Below are 23,108 nucleotides of genomic sequence, written 5' to 3'. Positions count from 1 at the left end.
TCCTTCCTCCTTGCTGGAAATCATGGAAGTGAGCTACCCCCAGGAGTGGCATCACCAGGAATGGCTTTGTCCATTTGTCACCGTCATATTTTCTGAAAAATCCCTTCACCAGGATTTCTTCTCCTGGGAAGTTGAGAAGCCTCAGAGAAAAATGAAAACAATAATTATCTGATCTGCTTCTCCTGTGTTTTGCTGCTTTGGAATGTGGTTTGGACATTGTTTACCAACTGGCCATTGTTTCATTGGTTTCATGTGAATTGTTTTGACTTAATGACCAATCACGCTCCAGCTGTGTTGGGACTCTGGAAGGAGTCATGAGTTTTTCATTGTTATCTTGTAGCTTTCGGTAAGTAGCCTTTCTCTATTCTTTAGTATAGTTTAGAATAGCATTCTTTAATTTAATATAGTAACATAAAATAATAAATTAGCCCTCTAAGAACATGGAGTCAGATTCATCTTTCCTCCCTGAAAATACCACATCCATTTGATACATTTCTCTCCTTTGGAGGAAGCCTTGGCCCAGCACTTGAGGCAGAAGAAAGTTTCCTTGCCCCCAAGGCCTCAGCACTAACCAGGCAGCAGCACTAACAATGCTTGGATCACTCAGTCAAATCAACCACACCAGGAGCCACTGCTTTGACAGAACTATTTTACACACCTCAACCATAATGTGATTTGTCATTGCTTTCAGAGATGTGGTGTGCAGCCATCCAGGCTTTCACAGGGATTTTTCGCCTGTAAGAAAGTTCTTTTAGATTATTTACTCTCTCCCCTTGGCTGTGGCAGCTTCTCCCTGATGTGCCCCTTGAATGGAAGCAATGCCTTCCCACAAGCCCCCATGCCTTCCTTCACATCCCTTTCTTGTCCCTAATGGCTTGATTTCCAGAGGTGAAGCTATCCTCAGGCCCTTTTGCTCCCTGAAGAAGTAGGACTGCCCAGGCCTCTTGAAAACCAGGCCAACAATGCAGAGAAGAGTAATTGCAGTCTTTGTGGGTAGCTCCAGGCCATGTCATAATACACTCTGTTAAGTGAGGACAAAGCCCATGCTGGAGGGATGAGCAGTTAGAAGTGATGCAGGCCTGGCACAAGGAAGGAAACACATCAGTCTATTTGAACTGTTTTACCAGTGTGTGGTGAGAGGGAGCTCAGCAAGGATGAACATCTTGCCTGTCTTAAGGCAGGTAGGGCATGCTTCATCCCAGGAACTGGCAGAGATGAGGGATACTGAAAATGCTGATTTAAACCAAGGTACTGGTCTGCATTAGGCACTCATATGAAATTTACACTTGTGTGGTTTGAAGTTGCATTCTCTTTATAATGAGTTTTGCTTATACTATGTACAAATGATAATTAGGCGACGTACCTCAATATATCTTCAAAAGGTACTTGTTTCCTCAAAGTGCAGAAGCCTGCAGGCTGAGAACTGATTTTTGTCCAATTTTATTTACTAAAACTTCTTTAATGAGTATTTATACCTGAATAAGAGATGTGGAACTAGGATCATGTTTATATAAAATAGGAGTGAATTTAGGGATTGCAGCAAACTGCAGCACTTCCAGCTCCTGCAGAGTTTGTGTATTTCTGGGTTAACACGTGTAAATTGACCTCTCAACTGCATCTGTGAGCACCTAAGCATATCCAGTGGCTTGGTCTTGCCATAAGGGGGAAGTCTTGTTCCTTCTTTTCCTTCTCCTCTAACTCAAACTTCTTCCCAGCCAAAGAGCCTGCCCCCTCATCTGTGGTGGCTCTGGAGTTTATTTGACTTGCCTGTGAGCTGATACAACTCAATGACACAGCAGAAAACCAGGCAGCTGTTTCATTCAGAATCACATTTTGTTTGGTTAGTGACCAACTCTGGTGACTGAAGGGTTTCATTCATTCACAGGTAGCAGGGCTGACAAAAGAGCGATGATGGGATTGCATGTCTGGAACAGGGCCTCCTCACTCTGGTGGAGGGGAACTGCTGGCTTAGGGATTGCCATCCTAGGAAGATGAAACCTAAGGTGTCCAGCTTGAGTACCAAACTCCATTTTAGGCATCTGAAAATGCAGTTTAGTTGTTTTACTTTGCTTTGCACAAGCACAGCTGAGGCCAGTCCTGTGCCCCTGGAGTGGAACATCTCCAGCAGCTTCTCCAAGCCCTGCTACCCCCCTGCCTGCCCCTGACACTCTTCCCATGCTGGCTGGCAGAAATTTGTGCGCCTTTCCTGGAAACTGGTGCAGCTGAAAAGGCACTTGTGTGGCCAGCTCACTTGCAAAGAGCTGTGACAGTGCAATGCAGGGCAGAGCAAGGGACAGGGATGGGCTGTTCCAGGCTCAGCCAGAGCAGAGCCTGTACACGTCCAGCTGCTCCTGACTGCTGCTCTCACAGAATGCTGCAAGTCAAAGGCTGTGACCCCTAGCAGGACATGCTGTGCTTCAGCTGTGCCTGTGTTTGCCTTCTGCCCTAACTACCACCACCAACAGGCCCTTGGACAAGAGGTTAAATGGGGTGCTTGGGATTTCCTCATTCTTGACTGGGAGAAAAAAGACAGTGGGAATGCCTGAAATGGAGGGTGGGTTGCTGCTGTGTGTGTACATTACTTGTATGTTACTTACTTCTGCTATAACCGTGACATTACAAAATGTAAAGTGCAATGTAGGCTCCCAAGGTTCCAGTTGTCCTTTCTCTTCCAGTCAGGTACAACATTTTGTTGCACTACTTTGCTGCATTTTGGGTCATGCTAAGCTGTAAGCTCCTTGTGGCAGAGAGGGTGTCACTGGTGTGAGGCACAATGCCTTAGATAATGGAGCTCTAGCAGCAGTGGGGGCCTCGGGGAGTGCCTGTCACAGAAATGACAGGAAGGAAGAGTTTCACTCTTGTTGAGTGCAGAATTAGTCATGTCTGAGACTGCTTGATTTTTGCCAGCCTTTTTGAAGGATTTCATCTTTGCCTGTTGCCTATGCAGCTCCTACCCCTCGATCTCCACCAGCTACCCATCACCTTTAGACCCCCCTCCTACTCCTCTGTTTTGATCCCATGCCTGATCCTTCCCTTTTGTCAAGAGATCACAAGCTCCTGTCCCTCATTCTCTGCATCTCTTCTTTCTGACCTCCCTGACCTTCCTGACCAGCCTGCCTGCTGACTAGGGCTGCAAATAAAGGTTAGGTAACGAGCAAACTCCACTTCCCGAGATTTAAAAGAGAAACATCCAATATTGTCTTCTTCTAAATGCAGAGGCAGATAAATTAAACCAAAAGGTATTTGGAGCTGGAGTGCAAAGGGGAGATGAGTGGTGGGAGAAGAGGCCAGCAAAAGCCACCCCTCTCCTTTGGAACTGTCTTTGGTTCTGTTTCTATTTTAGCAGGAGTACAGGTTAAGGTGAGTCCAGATTGCTTTGGTAATACCCTTTCATACCACATGTAGTGACTCTTGCTCAAAAGCAAGTATATGGACTTGATTAAGCTTATGATTGTTGAAAGGTTTTTTCCAACTAATTAAATTCAAATAAACTTACTATCTGGAGGAACCAGAAATGTCTACAGCAGGGTTAAAGAGATGGAGAGCTCCTCTGGGTTTCAGTGTACTGCCATGCTTTGTGCATCCCTTGTACAAGACTCAGTGAAAATTGTATTTTGCTGATGACATCAAACTGTGCCAAAAGATACAGCTGAAGGGGAGTAGCTGCTAGAACATTAGTTTCCAGTCTTTTTGGACCTACAGCCTACTGCTGGCCTCCAAAATTTCCTACAAATCACAATTTCACAACTCATACTTTAAACTGAAAACACTACAGAGGCACCAAATGGCAATGACAGCCTACCACTCTCTATAGGACATCAACAAGGCTTGAGTAGAGCAGGAGAATCACTGGTCAAGAATGAAGGAATGCAGAGATGGAACAAAAGTGCTGATTCAAAACTCCACATGTGCAAATCTTCACTGACTACAAAACCAGTTGGAGGTGAAAGAGTCTCTGGGGTAGTTGGGTTCATTGCAGACTCACCATGTGGGATGTGGATACAGATGTCAGGGGTTTCACAAAGTCTTCTTTAGTCTAACTAAATGATTTGGTGGGAACTTTTGGCAAGAACTGCAGGTAAAAGAAACCAGAGAAAACAAAGTCTGAGAAAAACATCATTAGGTCAGCTACAGTGCCAGTATAGTGGCATGTCAAGAATGGAGAAGAAAGGCAACACCAGACTGGTAAAATGGCAACCATCAGCTGGATATTACAGGAACTGGCAGGTTACATGCTAGAATAATATGCATTTCGTGGCAGGGGCCACGTGGACAAACTGGGATGGACTGGACTCTGCTAGTCATGGACTATGTCACCCAGTGCAGACAGAAGTTGTTGAATAAAGAGCTCAAAGAACGTTTAAAAATATTAAAAAAAAAAAGTTAACAAATCAACAGAGGAACCCAACAGCTGGCAATCATGAAAGGTGGGATGAGGAAAGGATCAGCTCTGAGGATTCATTGGATAGATACACATGGAGATAATACATTGAGCTGTAATCTTGCCAAAGATTAGGTGAAAATGAAAATGCTGGTGGTACTGCTGTTTTTGGATTTCAAAAAAAACCCCAAGCAACCAACTAAGCAACAAACCAGCACTTTCCTGGAAAGGCAAATCCTTGCTTGGAAAATACCAAGAGCAGATCTAGACTCAAACCTTGAAGGCATCTGACAGCACTGCTACTGCAGAATGGCATATGGGGTTTAAACTTATTCTCAGGAAGAAAGAGCTCACTGGGTGTTATGTCACTCCTTACATATGGGTGGAAACTCATAGTAATTGTGCAATTTCCCTAAAAAAAATCCCCAGAGATCTTAGTTCAGTATTTTGCTTCTGCAGCCTTTCCTGCCTTTGCTGTTACAGCGCTTTTCACTTGCAGTCCTTGCGCTGCCCTACATCATGTAAAATATGATTATTTCTTTTGCTTAAAGACCTTGGTACAACACTAAAAAGCCACCAGTAACTACGCCGAGGTTCCTTTTGCCAAAATACCTGTCTTCTTTAGTCATGCTCACTTAACCAGGAAAAAAAACCCAAAAAAACAAAAAAACAAAAAAAAAAAAAAAAAAAAAAACCCAAAAAAAAAAAAACCAAAACAAAAAAAACCCAAGACCAGGATGCTTCAATTCCTCCTTTTTTCCTCCTTTCCAGGCCGGCCACCGGAGCATCCTCCAGCCGCGCAGCCCCCGTGCAGCAATCGGGGCGGCGGCCGCAGCATCCTCCGCCGCAGCGCCGGCCCGGCCGCAGCTGCTCCCCGCTGCTCGGGGCGGCCAAGGCCCCCGGGGCCGGGCACTGCCGCAAGGTGGGCAGCGAGCGAGGTGCTGCGGCGGGAACCGTGCAACGCAGCCTCCGCAGGGCCGTGCCGTGCCGAGCCGTGCCCGTGCCGTGCCGTGCCCGAGCCGAGCCGTGCCGTGCCCGTGCCGAGCCGTGCCCGAGCCGTGCCGCGCTCGCTGCCGGCCCGCGGCGCCGCCGCCGCCTCCCTGGCTCCGCCGCCGGGCGCGGGGACATGCGCAGTGCCCGCGCCGCGCTCCGCGGCCGCGCTCCGGCCCCTCCGCCGCCTCCCCCGACCCTCCCGCCGGGCGGAGGAGGGGGAGGGAGAGAGGGGGAGGAGGAGGAGGAGGCGGGTAGGGAGAGAAAAGGAGAGGAGAGAAGAAGAGACGAGAGACGCGCCGCAACTTGCTGCCTCTCCTCCCTCGGCTCCGTGGCCGCGCCGCTGCGGGCTGCGCTCCGCGGGAGGCGGCATCATCCAGGGACGCTCCGCTCCGCGGGGCCCGCGCCTCCCGGTGAGTTGGGGGCGGTGCGCGAAGTTGCCGTGTCCGTGTCCGTGTTTTGGGGTGCTGGTGCAGTCGCTGCGGGGCCGCTGCGGGGCTGTCTCTGCGCTCCGCGCTGCGGGCGCTGCGCACGGGCGGAGCTGCGGGCGGTGCGGGCGGCAGGAGCGGACACAGGTGCGGGGCACGGCCCCGGCCCCGGCCCCGGCCGGGTCAGCTGTGCGAATCTCCGCGGCGCGGGGTTACCGCGCCTCCCCGCTCCTGCCAGCCAGCCCCGTAACCCTATTTCCATTGCAATCCTATTAGGCAGTGGCAGGCTCTGGTTTGTGTCGCTGTGGCATCTGCTCTGGGCTCGGAAAGTCTCGTGGAGGACTGGGGCGAGCGGGGCTGCTCCTCCGACAGAGCTGCGAGCGCAGATTGTCCCTAACGCCGAGTGCTGCGCGGGGCTTGCGGCTCGCAGGGCTCCGGAGAGGGAAAACAGAAACTGACCCACGGGCACAGCAGAAAGTTGTGCAGCTTGAGATGCTACGGACGCTAATGGGGCAATTAGCTAGATAAACAAACGTAGTGATTTATAGGTGTCTGAACTATAGCACTTTGAAGATAGAGCTCTTTAACCTTTCATTCTCATCTATCCTTCAGAGATTTGGTTATAAGGAGAGTAACGTATCGTGTGTGGTGCTGAATGCACGAATTGATTACATTTGTGAAAGGAACGGCCTTTGAAATAATACTAAGCCATTAAGCAATAAATGCAGAAAAGGAGTGAGACAGAGGAAGAGCAAAGAAAAAATCTTGGCAGAAAATATTTCCCCCCGTCCTAGCAGCCTAGGAAGCCTTGCAGCTGTGCTTGATTAACTGTTATCCAGAGTTCTTATTTTATGAAATTAAACTTCAAAAAAACAAGCGCGCTGTGTGAAACCAGAGGCAAATCCTCCTTAGTCCTCTCAAAGTCTGTCTGTGTTGCAGATAAATGATGATTGGAGCAGCATCTGTTAAGAGAATTTGTAGAAGCAAACACTGCTAAAGAAAGATACCCAGTAGGTAAATGGAAGTACTTTGTTGTTGTGTTTGTTTCTCTTAGGTGATACAGAACAAGACATTTCAAATTCCACGGGGTTTTATTTTACATTTTTAAAAATTTTTCAGGTGCACAACTTCGTTATTGCAAAAGTGCCTCTCCTAATTGGAAAAGTGATTTATTCAGGTCTTAGTTTATTTAACAAAGGCCAAATTCTGCAGCCTGTGGGGCATCTCCTGTAAGGGGGTGAGTGTCTTTTGCACTCATTGAAAAAGAAAATAGGACAGAATGTGTGACACCATCCAGGCCTGAAGTACTAGAGCAATTTTATACTTAACCAGCATTTCAACACAGATTTTTATTAACATAAAATCAATATTCAGGTCAGCAATTAGGATCTGCAACTTCCAAATGAGAACCGGACCTGGAGGCAACACATTGCTCAAATGAGTAAAAGTTGTGGGACATGACAGTCATCAAACTCCCCCATCTTTTGTTTGGTTCCTTTTATGAGATGTCATTTAATGAGGAAAAGAAACAGGTAATCCATTGTGTTTTAAGGCACAGTGCTCCTCATAGGCCTCATTGCCAGGCATTTGGAAGTGCATGTGGCTTTAGATCATGTATTGTGTACAAATTACTACTACCAGATAACTTTAGTTCTGAATTTATTCTACTATTACAGTTCTATTGATCAGAAAGTGGCAACTGGATTCCAAGTCCTAAACAAGGATGATCTGAGAGTTAATTTATATTTTAGGGAGCACTGAGGAGTCCACAAGAAAAGCCATTAAGTTTTTCTTGTTGGATGTGCAGTGGCATTTAGTTTAAGGAACTTTCTTTCTTGGGGCACTGACATTGACACACAAAGGAGTTAAATGAGTTTATCAGCTCATTGATGCCCATGGTGGAGTGCTGCAAAGTTCAATGGCTGGAACAGGATAGTTATTTTACTTCCAGTAAGGATGGAGATGGGGATAGAGAACTGAGGAGCTTTTTCAAAGTAGTTCCAAACCCATGGAGTTTGTAACTGTAAAATATAATGCAAGAATAAGATTAATAGACCAAGAGGACTCAAAATCGTGTGACAATTAAAACAATAAATCATTCAAATAACACTACCCATACCTCTACAGCAATGCTTCTGCTTCCAGGTGTTGAGAATGGGGCAGGTTTCAGGCAGAGGATGCAAGGGTAGCTCAGCCCTGGAGCAGCAGCGGGGAGGGCAGGTGTCCCAGAGTGTGGTGGTTGTGCTGGGGCTGGGAGGGAGCCCAGGCAGGGTCAAGGGGAGCAGAGGGCTGCCCCTCACCCTTATCCCCTGGTTGCTAAACTGAGATGGGGAGTGGCCCCTCCCATCATTTAGGGTTTGCTGAAGGTATGGCCCTGCATGGAGCCAGCAGGGAGAGGTGCTGGATGAGGCTCAGGTTGCACAGCCTGTGGCTTGCAGGCACGCTGCCCTGGCTGCTTGCTGCCCATCCAGCATCCCAGGGATGCCATCAGTACTGCTACTGCCTTATACTGTCTATAATAATGCCAAAAAAGTTCTGGTGAGGGGAGAAGCTCAAGTTTCTTCCAGGGGAAAATGGTCCATTTGTAAATGTTCATATGATAAGATACTGCTTGCATGGAGTGAAACATGGAAAGGCAAGCAGTGTACACTCATTTGTGCAATACTACAAGAAGTAAACTCCAAATTTTGAAATCACTATGCAGTCATGTGGGCCCATGGAGGACCTGTGAAAGCTGCAACACAGATGAGGAAGCTGAATCCTGATTTGGCTGCCAATTTACTGCAGGTAGTTGAGATGTCCTTGGTTGCTGCTCCCCCATCTCCATCCTGGCACTCTTCATGCACTGAATTGCTGTGCTGTGCCAGAGGTTCTTCATCAGTCACTCCTCCCCCTGGTCCCTCACCTCACAAAATCCCCATGTGCCATGCCAGCAGTGGTGCCCTGCCTGTGAACTGAGGTGAATGGCAGCCTGCAGGTGTTCAGTGACTCCTTCAAGGCCCCAAACTGCAAACCCCTCTGCAGTTTCATTCTGCTTCTCTTCTGTGGTGAAGCAGGTTTTTTGGCAACACTGCTCCCTCAGTTACCTGGGCAGGGGTGGGCAGGCTGCAGGTGGTGGGACCTCCACAGCTTGCTCTGAGAAGGTGCACCCAGCACAGCTGTGAGGTGGATGACGAGTGACAGGAGGTGTGCCTGTGCTTCATGGATGTAATATAACCCATTTTTAATTAAAGCAGGCACAGCAGATTATTAGGGTAGATAAATACTGCCTTGTTACAGCCCTCTTGGGTCGTATGTAAGCAGTATTCGTTTAGAAAGGATGAATGAATAGTCAGTGTGAAGGATAAAGATCAGCATTGTTAATCACTCTGGAAGTCTTCCGTGGGAAAGTGTAAACTCATGAGGAAAGACAGTGCCCAAAAATGTCATTTAAATATTTAAATAAATTGAGGATAAAGTTTTGATAATAAAGGAATGCAAGTACCAAGTTATGTTTGGGTTCCTGTCCAAGATAATGGGACTTGTACAGTTGGCCTCAGTCATTGATAGGCTGTGCTTCTGCTTCATACTTTGCTAGCAGTAATGAAGAGCTCATCTTCAATGCCACCTGGGGGGGAACAAAACTCCTAATTTTTCTTGTCAAAGCACAGAGAAAAACTTCAGAAACTTGGGGGGGCTATGTTTGCTTAAGATCTTGAGCTTCAAGAGGGGTTAATGCTTCCCTCGTGGTGTTTGTGCCAGGTGCCTTTATGGGGGCTTGAGTCAGGGGCACTGAGCATCCAGCTGCAGCTTGTTGCTGTTGATACATCTGCAGGGTGGGAAGAATGAATCCAGGTGGGAAAGAGTGGGTTTCCACCTCCATTTATAAGCAGAAATTGTGCATCTACCGTTCCTTGATTTTGTAATTCTCACTAAAGTTTCTTTTGCCCTTTCATACCTCTCAGAACGCCTTACAACTGTTGGGAAAAAAAAAAAAAAATCTGTGTGCTTTCATGTAAATGCAATGAGGATGAGCCTTTGAAAATATATCTAGCTGATGTTGATGAATAAACAAACGTGGCCAGGGTAAATCTTTTCATCTAACTTCAAGAGCCACGCTGTAATGAAGTAAATATAGATGTACTTAATGGGCTTCTTTCATCCAAATATATAGCAAAACCTTTAAAGTAATGCAAACAAATCTAAAATGGATTTCTAAGTGGCTTTTTATTTTTTATTTTCTCAATATTGGAGCAGTTTAGTCTGGCTAGGCCAGGAGGGGAGCTTGCCCCTGGGGCTGTGCAGATATTGAGGTGAGTGCTGGCCTGAAGGGGAGAGGGCAGTGGGAATGTGAGAGACCCAGCTCTTCTCCTGGGGTGCTGTGCAGTAAAGGCAGGAAGTGCTCATTCCATGTGGAGTTTCAAATGTATTTACATGATGAGGGTCTCCCCAGACATTTCCCTTTGAAGGGCAGCTTTCAGACATGGCTCCAAGAGGCAGGGACCCTGCAGGGCCTGCTGTCTGCTGCCCCTTGGCTGTGCTCATTCCAGGCAGCACCAAGAGCTCCCCAAGCTCAGGATGACTGGCTGCCTTCCCCTGGGGCCACCTGGGCATGGCAGGCCACTGCTTGGCCAGGCACAAACCTGGCTCTGGGGCTGCTCTGCAGGACACGTCCTGGAGTGCCCAGGTGGGGTCCTGGCTCAGAGCACCTGAGCTGGGAGTGAAAGGTGGCCTTGGGGCCATCAGGACACTGCCACAAACAGTCATTGAAGTAGGACAGAGGAACCACTGGTGGTGGTGACTTTGGCAGCATCCTGTTGGCTGGAAGCTGTGGGAAGCTGGAGCTCAAAGCGTGGTTCTGCAGATCTGGGCATTCACTGCCTGCCAGTGGATTGGGTTTCATTTCAAGTCTTGCAGGATGACTGTTTCCAATGATAGCATTTGTAAACAGATTACTGACTTTTTGTGAAGAGCATTTCCTGCACATACAACTGTTCGGTTTCACTGCCCTTGCTTGTAAAGAGTGTGTAATGTTTGCCTTTCCCATATCACAGGACGAGTTTTCAGATCTTCTCTTTAAAAAGCACAGTTGTAAAACAGTTTTATTTTAGAAGGAAGTCTTTGTTTTATAAAAGATTAAACCCAGCTCGGAGAAGAAGGCCTTTACTTAATGAGAAAAAGGTCTTACCTTTTCTTAATAAGAAAACTTCAGATCCATTTAGTCCCATTGTTGAGTAAAATCCCATTCACAGCTGGGCAATATTAGAATTTGAGTATTAGACTATTTAGACAACTGCTTCAGCATAATTACAGAAATTCTTCAGGATGAGATTTTTCTTTGCTGAGATCTTGATGGATGGGAAATATTATAGAGAATAGTTTCTATGAGTCTTAGAGGACTTTTGTGAAAGATATTTAAATCTAGAAGACCACTGTACTTTGAAAAACATAAGGGTGATGTACTGATGTCGGACTGAACTCACTGTTTGACACCTCGGATAATCAGTCCAGTCCAGTTTAGCTCGCATCTCGTTGTGTTGGGCTGTGTGTACAGAAGTGAAATGTATTAAAAACTGCTCAGCTTCGGATGTGTTCATCTGGGGATTTGCTCATAAATAATTGATAACCCTCTGAAACAAAATCTCTTCATTACCCCGAGGACTGCTCACCTCTTCCCTCCCGCGCTCATTGTTCTTGCAGGCGGGGAAGGAGGAGGCGCTGCTTTAATGAAGTTGCACGTCAGCCTCTGCTGCTCCTGCCAAAGGTCATCCAGCTGAACAGTGGCAGTGAAATGCTTGACAAAGATAAACATTTTATGGAGATAGGTGGCATTCCAGTGTTTTAGAGGAGCCACTAAGCTGCTGTATTTTAAGACTTCTTTGCATCCTAGCATAGTAGCAGCGTGTACGTTGAATTACTGACTCAATGAAATGTTTGCATCTCATGTGCGACAGGACATCAAAGTAAGGACATCAGTTATAGCTGTAATATTTGGGCTTGATCTTCCATGATTTTACTGCTAAGGCGTAAGTAAGTATCCTTGCTCAGACTGTTTGCTGCAAATGGGACAAGGCTTGGTGAGCAGTGCTTTCTCATTGGAGCCAGAGTGAGTTCCTGTTTACCAGACATTGATGTGTAGTGATGAATTTCCTTTTCTGCAAAAAGAGAACCATTCTGTGTCCACTGACCTAAAGCCTGAGTTGATCTAACAAAATCTTGTTTTAATGGAAAAAGTGTCTTTAATGTAAGTTCAGTTCATCTTTTTGATGACTTGATTGCTTCAGAGTTATTAGCCAGATTCTGTAAGTCCTTAAAAGTGCTAATACTTGCTTGCATTTAATAGCCCTAACTATTACTAATGTACAGGAAATGATCGAATCACATCATTAAGAGAGAGCCCTGACAAATCTTAAAGCCATTTTCATGTGAGGTTTCAGATGTTACCCTTTTTAATTGAAAGGTGAATGCTGTAAAGGCTTTGTCAGACTGCTGTTTCTAGATGACAGCACTTTCTGTGGACTAACTGAAAGACCTAGGGTGCTGATCCCAGCTTTCAGCTTCAGGATTCATAGCTCAACTCTTCCTTTTTTACTTGGCAGAAGCATCTGTGGTAGTGTCTGGATTTATGTCTTCCAAAGAAATATTGGATCAATCAAAGAAAATGAAAATGATTTTCTGAAATGGTAATCACATTCTAGCTGGTACTGGAAAGAACAGAGCCTTTGCTCCTTCTCTAAACCATGAGATTAAGCTTGCTTATAAAGGATTAACAGAGCTCTCTTCTGTTAATTCGTAGTGGTGTAGTCGAAGTGCTCGATTCTACATCAGTGGAAAATCCATTATCAATCAATGGGAGTTTTGCAGCTGAAGCCAAAAGGATTAGAGGCTCATGGTTCAGAAGTGACTGAGGGAGAGAAAGCCCTGGATATGCTTGTTGCCACACAGCTGTGAGCCACTGCTGGGGTGTGCCCACGAAAAATGGCAAAGGAAGTGTTCAGCTGCCTCAGGTGGGCTCTCTCCAGATGTGAAGGGGCTGGTGCCATGGGGCAGGGCTGCAGAGGGAGCTTACCTAGGGTGGTGCCAATATTGGGCTGTTCCTCATGTCCAAGCAAGGTGGTTTCCAATGGAAAAGGCAGAGAAGGGTAACCTGAAGCTTGCCCCTAGGGCTTGTGCTGTGGCTGGGGGAGAGTTAATGAGGATGTCAGTGAGAGCAGGAGTTAAGAGCAGGGAAAAGGGGTTCAGCTTTGGGCATAAGGGGTGCAGAGGAGCACTGCTGCCTACACCACGCTCTGACACCTGCACTGCTCAGGCTGCCACCCAGGCACTGTGGTTTAGGAGCTGGGGTGTGAGGGAGAGACAGGAAGACATAGCTGAAGAGGTTGTAAAGAACTTGCTGCTGATGGTGTTGTGGGTGATTTCCCAACAAACTGCACTGTCTCCAGAAGTTTGTTCCTTCAATGAATAACAGCTACTTTTCCTTCTAGCAGAGTGCATAGACCAACATTCAGACTGTCAGAGCCTGCAAACTAGAATGCCTGTGGTTGCAGACTTACTTTAGTTTGGAATATTCACCAAGCACATTCCAAAATATAGTTTCGCTTTCTTTTGAAATGCTGTCAGAGAGGTTAGCCTAAAGATAGCTCTGATCCCGAAACTAGATGTGTGGAATAGCACAGTCTCCATGACCTCTACTGCAACATTTGGTAGTTACTTTTCCACAAATGGAAGCTAATGCTTCAAAAAAAAAAAAAAAAGCTATTCAGAGTAAAAATTTCAGAGTAAAAATTACAGAGTAAAAAATTAGTTTTTACAACAACTTGGTAAATGTACGTGTATTGTTTTGATCTGTTATAATGGGCAAGGTTGTGTCACTTAGTTTGGCAATTACAGAGATTAAATTAGTTTTCCTTTACTCTTTTTAAATGCAAAATAATTGAACACACGCCATGGAAGGTTGGGGCTCTCATGTTTGTAGCTTCATCATTTATTAATCTAACACATTAAATGAGAGGCTTTATAGATTTGCTTGCCTAAGGAAAAAGAAGAAGAAAATTCAGAAAGGCCAAAGTGGATGTGTCTGTATTCTGTCTCACACTTTGATGTGCTGTCAAATATTGCTTGATTTTTAGTACACTTGGTAAGAAAGGACACTGCTTTGCCACCAGAATGGTAAATTGTGACCTCATGTTTAAATAGTCTGAGTAAGCTCATATTTGTGTAGGCAAAGTCACTTGTGCAGTTCCCTTCACACTTTACATATAGGAATGTAATGTTGTAATCAGACCAGCAAAATAAATTTCAAATGAGAACCTTGTAAAAAGGTGTATTTTGAAACTATCTTGGCCATCTTAATTGACTCCCCTAGTTACAGGAGGGGCTGTCCCTTCCCGCGGCTCAGCCTTTTCAGGAGATGGTGTTGGCAGCAGTGCAATAACAGCTCTGTGGGGGCAGATGTGCTCTTCTTTCTTACCTTCATGTAGCTGGAGGGGATTTGAAAATTGGTTATTTCTTTCTGTCTCTGCAGCTCCAAGTAGCCCTGACACTGCCAGTCATGGATTAGTGAAATAAATCCCACATGTTTGTACTGAAGTGGAAAGCATAAAGAGCATTTCCTGTCTTTTCCCCCCCTTTTTAATGTGTCATTTGCTGGCTGGCACAGTGACCTCCATTTCGTGCCTTGTGAAGGGACTTGTCACAGAGATTTCTCTGTGGGTGAATTAATCACTCAGGGGAGCAGCAGCATGTGGCATCATGCATGGGGACCTGAGGTAAACAGTTACCTATGGACCACCTGTACTGAATGTGTATTCAAATATTATCTGCTAATGCACTTGGACTTTTCTAATATGATTTTCTTTCCCTTCTGTTTTATCTGTTATCTTAACTATGCCCTTGGTAATCAAAAGGGATGCAAATATCTAGTCACCTTTTGGTGTTTATAAGTATGACTGTATTTGGAAGAAAATATTCCTGGCAATTTAGTACATGAAATCTGACAGTTCATTGGGGAATGGTTTTATGCTAATGTAGAGGTACAACAGTTTGGTTTTCCAGGGTATCTTGGACAGTTTGTCAAGTCTTTTAAATTGTTCCCATCTATTATATTGAAGGAAGTGCAAGAATGAATCATCAAGAATTGAAAAAAAGAAATTAATTATATTTCATACTTTTGATTTACATTTTTATATCAATTGTATATTTTAATTTGTGTGAGTGAGTCCTGAAGCTCTTACTCACTTGTGACTGCATATTTAATGTTGCTTGACAAGTCCATTTCATTCCTAGAAATCTAATACACAAGGAATTGATTAGCATTAACAGTCAGGTGAATGATAGGGGAGGTGGTGATATCTGGGTCTGGTGTGGGGTTATGATGATTTAATGGATGCTGCTTTCCAGGTGATCCTGTTATTGTTCTCCTCAGCAGGTTTGGCTAAAACCACCCCTGAAGAAGAGCTGGGGAAGGTAAACCAGAAGCAAAGGATTGGTTTCCCACCAAAACAGGAAGCCATTATTATGAGGCATAAATAGCTATATTATTTACTTGGCAAAGCAGGCAGGCAGCAAATAACTCAGCATTTCTGTGTTTCATGTTTACTCAGCACTCAGGCACAGCATGTACAAGAACATGATTTCTGGTTCTCAACAGGCACATCAAATCTGGTCTGGAGAAAGAAGCCCAGGCTGTGAAATGGGTGATGGAACTTCCAAATTCCTGTAGGGATGGCCCCAGGAGCTGGTCGTAGCTACCCTGGGACATCAAAGCCCTGGAGGTTTGGACCCCAGGTTGGCAGTCTGGGAAGCTGGAAACCCTTGGTTGATTTTTGTCATTTTTTGCTTCTCCCAGCTGTGGGAATTACTGAAATATTAGTTCTTGGACAGTGGTGAAATTAGCATAAGTTGTTAGTTTTAATCAGCAGAGAACGTTTTATTCAAGAAACACAGTAAACAAGAAAACTTGTTTTCCTTTGGTTTTCTGAGCTAGGCAGAAATTATACATTGCAGTGGTGTGATTCCCTGAGAAGCAGAATTTCCAAGTCTTGGCAGTTTCCATGTTCCAGTCAGCATGATACGTGCCTTACTCCACTGAGCCATTGTATTTCCTATGTTAAGTATTAGCTTGTATAATTAATACACTGGTGCTTAAAAACAGTCAACCACTTTAAACACCAAAGGCTTTCCTTCTTTAGATTCTAGAGAAATGAGAGAAAAACCCCAACCAACCAACCAATGAAAAAAACAAAATCCAAACCCCCAAAACCAACCAAAAAAGTGCACACAGAGAACCCTTGGGAATTTCTGGGCTTTAGCTATCTGTCCACAGGCAAGAGGAAATTGATTTTATGAAGTATAATGCTAATGTTTTAGTGTTCATCATTTAATAAAAATTATGCTCCCTGCGGTTCATCAGCAGCTGGCACTTAGAAAGACTGAATTCAGAAAAAATAAGTGTGAAGATTGCTGTGGGTAAATGCTCAGGACAAGAGCTGTGAGATTGATACCTTTTCAGCAGCTGGCTACCTGGTTTTATTTACACTACAATAACTGTGGTGTGTGTCTGCACCAGCCTGACTGCATGCAGAGGGGAGCAAGCTCTTACAAAAAAAAAAAAAAAAGTCAGTTGTATAGTAAAGAGTGAGGTTTTGGTGTCAGGGAGAAGAGCAATGCTGCTTTCTCTTCTTTCCTGTACCTGGTGTTTCAGTTTAGCACAAGAAAAGTGCTGGGGCTGAAACTTAAACTTGTATTTTCTCACCCCCCTGCTTGATCTTCTCCAAAGGATTGTTGTCCCTCAGCTCTGGGAGTGATGGTGTTTGGTACAGGAAAGGGTTAACTTCCAGAAGCACAGCCTGGCAATTCAGTGCCCCTGGAGCTGTGAATGAGGAGATGCTGATACAGTGCAGGCTGTAGGGTGGGCCCTGCTGGGGCACACCAGGACCGAGGATCACAGGCCCTGACCAGAGCCGGCCTTCCTGCCGTGGCTGGGCCCTGCTGAGCAGTGCTGCCTCCAGGGCATGGTGCCTTCTGCTCTGCTGCACACAGAGGAGCTTGGACTTATCCCACATCCACAGCTGAGCTCCTGAGTGGTGGTGCTGGGAGCAGGGGAGGAGCACCCCCCAGGCTCCGATATGTGCAGGGGGATGACTGTTCAGAAGGCAGAAAAGCTGCAGGCTTCTGGTGGATACCAAGTAGAACGTGAGCCAGCATTTGAGCCCTTGTGGCAAAGATAAAGTGTGTCCTGGGCTGCATTAGACAAAATCTTGACAGCTAGTGGAGGGAGGTGATCCTTCCCCTCTTCTAGGCACTTGTGAGGCCACACCAGTTCTGAGATCCCCAGTACCAAAGAGAAATGCACATATTGGTGGGAGTCCCACAAAGGACCATGAAGATGATTAAGTGGCTGGAGATCTCTCATATGAGAAGAGGCTGAGGGAACTGGGACTGTTCAGCCTGGAGAAGAGAAGGATCAGGGGAGAATGTTGTCATTTTGTAGAAATACCTGAAGGGTGGACACTAACAGGACAGAGCCAGGCTGTTTTCAGTGATGCCCAGTGACAAGACAGGGGCAATGGGTAAAACCAGAAACACAGGAGGCTCCTTCTATAAATGCTTTTTCTGACTGTGCAGGTGGCTGAGTACTGGCACAGGTTTTACTGGGAGGCTGTGGAGTCTGCATCCTTGGAGGTATTCAAGACCCACCTGGACATAGTCCTGGGCAACCAGCTCTGGGAGGCCCTGGTTGAGCAGGGATGTTGGATCAAGTTACCTCCAAAGGTCCCTTCCCGCATCACTGTGATTCTGTGGCAGCACCAACTGCACTCTTTAGCAGCTGGGCTGGGTGGGTGGTAGGGACTACCTCCATACCTCCTTTGAAGGCACAGGTTTTTTAAGAGAGCCTATTCTAAAATAACAGTTCTCTTGTTTGTTTTTTAAAAATTTGAAAAAGGTCCTCCACTCTCACTGAAAAAAGGATAGCGAAACACTTCTCAGTTTGCTCCCACTTCTTCGTCTTTCGTTTTTAAAATATAAAATCTTTTCCATGTTCCCTGGATTGTAAAGCAGAGGAGCAGTATCTGCTGTCTCCTGTTCCTGCAGGATGCGTGCAAAACTTATCACTGTTTTGAATATGCAGGTGAAAAATAAGGGAAATCTCATTCTTTGCAGACACTTGAGCCTGTAAATGTTGGACAAATAATGCTTATTGTGCAAACTCCTTGTCTTGCTTTTTTGAAGTATGTCCTTTCCTTTAAAGCCTATTGCTTACTGTTTCCAAGCAATTTGTAGCTGGCATCATGTCCTCTGTGCCTCCACAGCATAGCAGATGAGATGCTGAGGTTAGCTGTCATTAATAGGCCCTTAGCAGTGTCCTACCCAGGACTCAAGGCAGGAGACTTGTATCAACGCAAGCCTTCTGTAAACCACAATGGTTGGGTGTGCCACTGCTTGTTCCCTCCTCCCGGTGAGTTGACACCCCTGGAAATGAACCCACCAAATGTGCTGCTTTTGATGCACAGGGGAGGAGTGGAGCTCTTATCAGTGACCTCAGCCTCCTCTCCTGGCCTTGCAAACTGATTTTATATTAATTACAGGCATAGCTTTAATCTTTGTTAACAGGATAGCAACTGTGGTGTTACCCTTGGACTGTTGATGTTCAAATTGTCTTTATCTCCTGATTCTGAAAAACTGGGACTGAAGTATTTTGCATATAAATTTATTTTGTATTCATGGTTTTTTAAATTTGCTGAGAGGCTGATCTTAGACATACACGTGCTGCCTTCTCAGTGTAAATATTATTGCCCTAATGCAATCCTTGGAGACTGTGGTGGCCTTTCCAGCTCAGGAATAGTTTTTTGAGGCAAAAGAGGAGCAGTCTTATAAGTTGTGTGGTTCTCCCAAAGGAGAAGGAGTCTTACTATTTTAGGATAGTATGAAATCCCAGCCTTTACATAGGTCTTCCTCAATTAAAGGCATTCTCAAGAGCTTATGTACTATTTAGGATTTGAATATACTTGCAATAGCAAAGACTTCAAAAGAGAAACAGCTCCACGAGTGACAGAGTGGCTGAGATCTCAGTGAGCTGCAAATGGGTGACAACTTCTTTTTACATCTGAACCTAGGAAGTGGATGTAAACTTAGGTAGGAACAAGTTTAGCCAAGAGAAATATCCCTTCCTCCAGAAAGGAAATTTTGTTCTTTGGCTTTGGTACCTAAGTGTGTCATATAGTAAGAAAAATGCTTGGGAGGATTGGAGTTCATACAGTATTTTAGTTGATTTAAAAATACTTAGGAATGTTCAGAAACAGACTTTTGTTAACCACAAGGTTGCAAATGTTGACAGGCATAGGTGTATATGAGCAATAGCTACTGAGTAGATTTCCATGATAACTGAAAATGTGGATTTCATGTCACTTTTTAATTTGCATTTTATGCCCTGTGGTGGCTTTGGGGGGATTATATATATGAACCCATGGTGCAGAGAGATAACTGCATCGATGAAGTAACACTTGGTGCTACATTTGCTCTTTATTATACAAGTACATTTGTTTTTAGTTTTGGTCATGTAAAGATGCTGCAGTCCTAAAGCTGAGAAGAAATATTTTGGTATTTGTGTCTTTTAATTGAAACCAATTGATGCAAGTAAGACATGCTAATATCTGTAGCTAGTAAGAAAATAAATTGGTTTATTTTTCATTGTATGTTTTATTTGCCTTATGCGGCTGCACGTGACTCAAGCAGTGAACTCAAGAATAACACTGCTGTTGAATTTAGGCAAACCTCTAATACAAAGAAAATGCACTTCAAGACTTTGAAGAGTTTCAGAAAATTTCTGAATTAGTGTGTAAAAATGTATCTTTTAACCTCAAGGGCTTTTTATACACTGAAGTACTTGTCCCAGGCACAAGTAACAGCAGATCAGTTGAAAACAGGAGAAAGTCAGAAGAGAGAAAATCAGTATCCTCAGGCTCAGCATGGGAAGCTGCTTAAACACATTGTAAAAGTCACTTAAGGCATGTGTGTGTAAGCAAGCAGAAGCAGTGGTCTGCTGAAAGCACAAATGTTAGGAGTTATTCAGACTACAGAAATATCCTCGAGCAGATGGGTATCTGCCCCTAATGATTCCAACAAAAAAACCCCAGCCAGACTGTGTTGAATTGGATGCAAACTGAGCATGAAGATCTGAAAAAGACTTTGAAGAGTAAAGAGTTTGCAACATAAAAGAAAATGATGAACTGTGTATATATCTATGAAAAGGCTGATACCGGTAAGAGCACTGGAAGGCAAGCAGGGTCACCGGGCAGGACATCAGAAAAAATAACTCAGTTGAATTGGTCATTGCAGGAGAATTTGGGCAGGTGTTGTGTTGAGTAACAAAGATGAGAAAGTGTCAAACTGCTGAGGTCTCACCACAGAAGTGCTGAAGAAAGCTGGAGAACTGAAAATTGAATACAGAGGTGTGACCATGTGTTGTACAGAGCAAGGCCAATGCTCTGCAGAGGCATCACTGCTGGCAGAAAACACAGCACACATGTGGATGCTGCAGCTGTGATTTGTGAATATGAGGAATGGATTGCATTTTCAAAACCCTGAAATATTTGATTAGGTGGTGATTTTGAGCAGGCTGGCAGTGGCAGTCCTGGGAGGCCGTGGATAACCAGGTGGACAATTCTTTTCCTCAGCCCACTCATGCTCCCTCCTTTTGACTTCTGATGCTTCCCTTCCAGGCAGGTGAGCACAACAGCCCTGCTGCCTTCAGTTCTTGTTGTCTTGCCTGCAAGCCCCTGACTAACTCCACACTCCAAGTCCATCCTCCCCCAAACCTAGCTCATTCTTGGTAAGATATTCATCTTCAGTCTCGCTGTGATTTGTGGAAGTGCAGAAAAATAATGTGAAAAATAGGTGCTTGGCCTTCTGGATATTTCATGAGAAGGCTGTATTATTTGTAAATAATTTATGACTTTGAAGCCACACACTTTTTCCCAGGTTATATGTCTTGTATAACTGAACTGTGATTTACCTTAAATTGCCTATCTGCCATGCATCCTGAATCTCTGTAGAGTGCTGTTTCTCCTCTCCTGTACAGCCTTCACCCGTGGATGAGAGATTTGCATAAAGTGATTTCTTCATGTAAATGTGATCAGGCTGCAGCTCCAGCATCTTCTTGTGATGGATGTACCAATCCCCTTGAATTGGGTCAGTGTCTATCTTAGTAATTGAATCTATTTGTTTGTTGATGTAGTTTTGGGAATTGCATGTACTGACACACTTTTGCTGCAGCCTTCGAAGCCTTTCCTGATCATGAGGCTTCTTTGCAAAAAACAAGAAGCAAGGCTTGGGATGGGGGTTGGTCATGCTGCAGCTCAGGCAGGGGCTGGCACAAGAGCTGGGGGGCTCCCTGGGGACACCCTGGTTATCTGTGCTGGTTCTGAGCCAGGAAGCTGCCCCCCCCCCGCCCTGCCCTGTGGGGACAGCCTGCCCAGGGCTGGGACAAGCAGTGTGATTGGAATGGTGCATAAGCCACAGAGATAAAGAGCTCTGCTGCTTTAGTTGGTGTCATTCAGGCTGTGACATGGGCCTGCTGCAGCCTCTGAGGTGCCAGACTGTGTCAAGCCTCTGCCTGAGAATAAAACTACCAAAGCATCTCACAGATTGTTCCTGCAGTCCTCTGCTCCCCGTGCACACTGTCCCCCCATTTGTTTGGTGTTTTCTACCCCTAATCACTGGTTTTGGCTGACTCTCTTCATTCATGGCCTCACGGTCTTGTTTCCCTTGCCTCACTTTCCTTGCTTTGATTCCTTTCTGTTCTTCCAGCTCCTTCTGTCCCAATCTTGTCCCAGCTTCTGTATTCTTTCTGGCACCCCTCTTTCCCCTCTGCCTGCACCATGAATAACTGAGAAAATGAGACACAGCACTTCCCAATTACTTTGTATATGTATGCATATGTATGGCCTCACCCACTGCCTTGTCTCTCATCCTTCTGCCCTTTTCTACAGCAGTCTCTTGAGGATGGGATTATCTGTGAGTGTGTATTTAGCATATTTTCACTGCCACAGTGTGCACAGCATTGAGTAATGGTATACATGCTTTGGACACCTAGAGCTGTTCTGTAGTGTTCATAATGCCTGACAAGTGACCGGGTAGCCTAGCTTGTCATCACCTTCAGTAAGATGTTTTCCTGCATTCAGGTTGTCATTGCATAGTTTTATATTTTTGAAGTTGGGAGGATAAATTAATAGTCTGTATTTTTCATGCTTTATCATGATTTTTATGCTAGTGTTAATGTGTTCTGAATAATGGTTTATGGGAAGTGTCTGTTAATTTAGGTAATGGGGATAGTATTTTGATCAGGTGTGTGGTAAATGCAGAAGTTGGAGGGTATTTTTTGAAGGCTTCTCCATCTTTCTGTAATTACCAGATAGATAATAGGAACTTGCCAGATTCAACATGCTAATGATTGCCTTCCAGCTTTGAGAGAGACAGAAATTATATGCTAGCAGTGTCTGAACGAGATGCTGCTGTGGCAGTGTAATAAAACATACCATACTGTGCTCTCCTGCCATTGTGTAAACATCCATGAATATGTCCTTGGTCTTTCAATACAGAGAGTAATGAAGATGAAGCTAAATTTACTTTGGGAGTACTCAAATGGCTATTGATGGCTTAGGAATGCTGGGTTATCAATAGTGGATGAACTGCTTTGTTGTTGTCTGTCACTTTGTGGGGCAGCCTCATGAATCATGTTTAGATAAAAGGTAAATGCTCTTACTGTCCCATTTTGCTGTTTTAAATTGCTACCTCTACAGCCTTGTCCATGGATTCCCTGAAGCCAGGGAGAGCTTGCTGCATCTCTGGGCCTGAGATGCAGGGTATTTTCTTACTGGTGCCTTTTTCCACTTGCTCTGGCCTGTGCTGCCTGATTAAAGGCAAGTCTGCTAAGATCTCAGCATGTGACAGTGATCTGCTGTGCTGGCTGTTCCACTGGCAGCTCAGCACTGCTCTGTGCTGGGCCTTCAGGAGCACAGGAAAGAAAACTGTGTGTGGGCACTATTCTTAAATATATCACATACCCTTGGTGCCTTGCAGCTGGGTCTAGACTGATGGGGAAGGGAGCACATTGGGTGTTTTGCCACCAGCGGCTCTATTAGTTGCCTCTTGCTGTATCTGACTTTTAAAGGAATGATTTGCAGCACATGAATCCCTCTGGGATGAAGAGAGTTCTATCCAGTATTTTCTTCTAAGTTTCAGTCAGTAGGGTGGATTATTACAGAAGAACATTGAGACCTTTAGTCTTTCATATTTATTACCATTGAATTGGGAGTGTGTAAGCAAAGGAG

At 45.0% G+C, this 23,108-nt stretch overlaps 1 protein-coding gene across 2 annotated transcripts in view; it reads left to right on the top strand.

Annotated features, from left to right (window-relative positions):
* Positions 1-5,632: 5,632 nt before the first annotated feature.
* The window catches only part of PAG1 (phosphoprotein membrane anchor with glycosphingolipid microdomains 1), a 106,211-nt gene continuing 88,735 nt past the window's right edge, over positions 5,633-23,108 (top strand). The window contains exon 1 of one of the 2 annotated variants that reach the window (XM_059489081.1): positions 5,633-5,784. The gene's annotated coding sequence lies outside the window, so the exon portion shown is untranslated. The remainder of the gene's footprint in view (positions 5,785-23,108) is intronic. The other variant, XM_059489070.1, reaches the window with a different exon arrangement.

The sequence above is a fragment of the Ammospiza nelsoni genome, chromosome 1 (genome assembly GCF_027579445.1).
Source record: "Ammospiza nelsoni isolate bAmmNel1 chromosome 1, bAmmNel1.pri, whole genome shotgun sequence".
In the NCBI taxonomy this organism is placed as follows: Eukaryota; Metazoa; Chordata; class Aves; order Passeriformes; family Passerellidae; genus Ammospiza; species Ammospiza nelsoni.
The sequence above is the reverse complement of the archived record's forward strand: the minus strand, read 5'-3'. Positions and strand labels throughout refer to the sequence as shown.